This window comes from Sinocyclocheilus rhinocerous, unplaced genomic scaffold, assembly GCF_001515625.1.
Source record: "Sinocyclocheilus rhinocerous isolate Xijiao unplaced genomic scaffold, SAMN03320098_v1.1 scaffold615, whole genome shotgun sequence".
In the NCBI taxonomy this organism is placed as follows: Eukaryota; Metazoa; Chordata; class Actinopteri; order Cypriniformes; family Cyprinidae; genus Sinocyclocheilus; species Sinocyclocheilus rhinocerous.
Window position 1 is genome coordinate 134,604 of NW_015631049.1, and position 2,506 is coordinate 137,109.

The following is a 2,506-nucleotide window of genomic DNA, read 5'->3' on the forward strand; positions in this document are numbered from 1 at the left end:
CGCTAATATAATGAGCATTAGAATTAAGTTTCTTTATTAACTATTTAATGCTCCTATAACTTTATTAGGGGAAAAAAAAAAAAAAACAGGAGGACATGATGATATTTACTATTTTTACACACCAGAGACTTTTAAATGAATTGTGAATCTAAAATATGCATGTTAGAGAATGTACGAATGGTTAACATTGTTTGTCAGAAAAGCAGTTCTGGGATTTTTTTTTTTAGCTAACTTAGTTAGTTGTTATTCTAGGCTGAATAAGGTTTTAAAAGCCCTTTAAAATTAAATATGTACACAGTTTGGATTAAATTAAAGTATAGTCAAAATTTTTAGCATGTTTTTGTGTTTTGCTTTGGTACCGAAGTTGGTACAGAGAACCGTGGATTTTCACTGGTATTGGTACCAAATACTGAAATGTTGGTACCGTGACAACACTATTACAAACACAAAATACCAACAGGGCAACACACAGGACATTTAAAGAACGCAGTAAACGTTAGCAGAATAAAAGAAAACACAATACACCAGTGTATTCTGGGAATTCCCCTTTAAAATAAATTAATAATCCAACATGGATTGCCTTATTTAAAGGATAGTTCACACAAAAATGAAAACTGTCATCATTTACTCGCCCTCAGGTCTTTCCAAACCTGAATTACTTTCTTCTCTGCAACATAAATGGAGATATTTTGAAGCATGTTGGTAACCAAACAGTTTTGGTTCCCATTGACTTCCATTATATGGACAAAAAATACAATGGAAGTCAATGGGAGTCAAAACTGTTTAGTGATCAACATTCTTCAAAATCTCTTCTTTTGTGTTATGCAGAAAAAGTCATACAGGTTGGAAAGACCAGAGGGTCACAGTTAACCAATTAACAGGTTTTTATTATAGCATTTCCCCCCTTTTTTTACAGTGCACAACACTTCATTCATTTAGTGGCAAATGAAAACGTACATATTTACACACAGCACACAATACACAAGTACTATAAATAGTGCTAATTACAGTGGCATCATGCAGAATGCTGTATAATATACGTAACATACATATGCATAGAACAGGATAACTTTTAGTTATCTGTAAGATCAATTAAGATGATAAAGGAAATTGAGACATTTGAGATGTGAAAGAGAGAATGAAGAAAAGAGAGGGTGTTTGGTGTTTAAGTACAGATCAGAGCACACACTGCTGTCCCAGTGCCCTGGCAGAATACCCAATGAGTCAGTGTGCAGATTCATGCCAGTATACCAGCCTGAGCTCAACGAAGAGCTTCATAATAACTGTTCCAAGATCAGCATGAAAAATACAAGTCTGTGCCTGGAAAGACAAGATGGCTAGTTCTAGACCAGTAGTCTTTTCCATTAGTAACAGCAAATCATTACTAATCAGAAATGACAGTGCATAAATCAAAATAAAACAGTTTCTCATGGTGTTACCGCTGAATGCTGAGCACATACACAGTTCTCTTGCGCAGACAGTCTAGATAAATGTGTTTACAACCTCAAATAAGCTTCTGTGGATTATGCTATGAAGTTTAGAATTATTCTTTCTTTCCGTCTCTCATCTCTCTCTCTCTCTCTCTCTCTCTCTCTCTCTCTCTCTCTTTCTCTCTGACTGAACTTGAAGTGATCGCTCTTAAAAATTCCAAGATAATACAAGAGAGAAGCCAGTCTCCATGGCAATGGTCGCTAGTCTGTGAATCACCCTTAGTTACTATTTGTATCAAAATACAGGATGAGAGCCCAAATTGTGTCCATGGAAACTTAGTGGATGTGTTCCACTTGGGGAACAGGATTCTGGTTCTACAGGTTGAGACGGGACTCATACTTTGACTAAAAATATTCAGCCATGTCTGACCCACTTTCTGACTTTGGTTTTGCTTCAGATCCTACTACAGTACTACAGTAGATCTGTGCCATGAACCACTTAGCTGAGTACAGATGTTTCTCATACTTAGCATTAATCACTAAGTATAAGCAGAATTATATGAATACTATATTAAATGCATTTCATTCATTATGTAACTGTACTGATTAAGTGACGGAGCCAACTGACCAGCAGCCAAAGTGTGAAATCCCATCAAACTAACCATCTTTAATGGACATATACTTCCTCTTCCTTAATTCAGCTTTCTACAATGTGTATCAGGCATCGTCAATAGATATATTATTTATTTATTAAATGTGTTATTATTATTATTATTATTAATACATTCAAAATAACAATATATATAATTTATTTTAGTATTTTATTATTACTGAATTGTAAATAATATATTACACTGAACAAAATTATAAACGCAACACTTTTGTTTTTGCCCCCATTTTTCATGAGCTGAACTCAAATATCTAAGACTTTTTCTATGTACACAAAAGGCCTATTTCTCTCAAATATTGTTCACAAATCATTTTAGATAAGATCTTTAAACGATTTATGTACAGTTTGCAATGTATCTGAGTGTTGGTTGTATGTGTGTAAGTCTGAACTGGTCAAGACTTTTCTG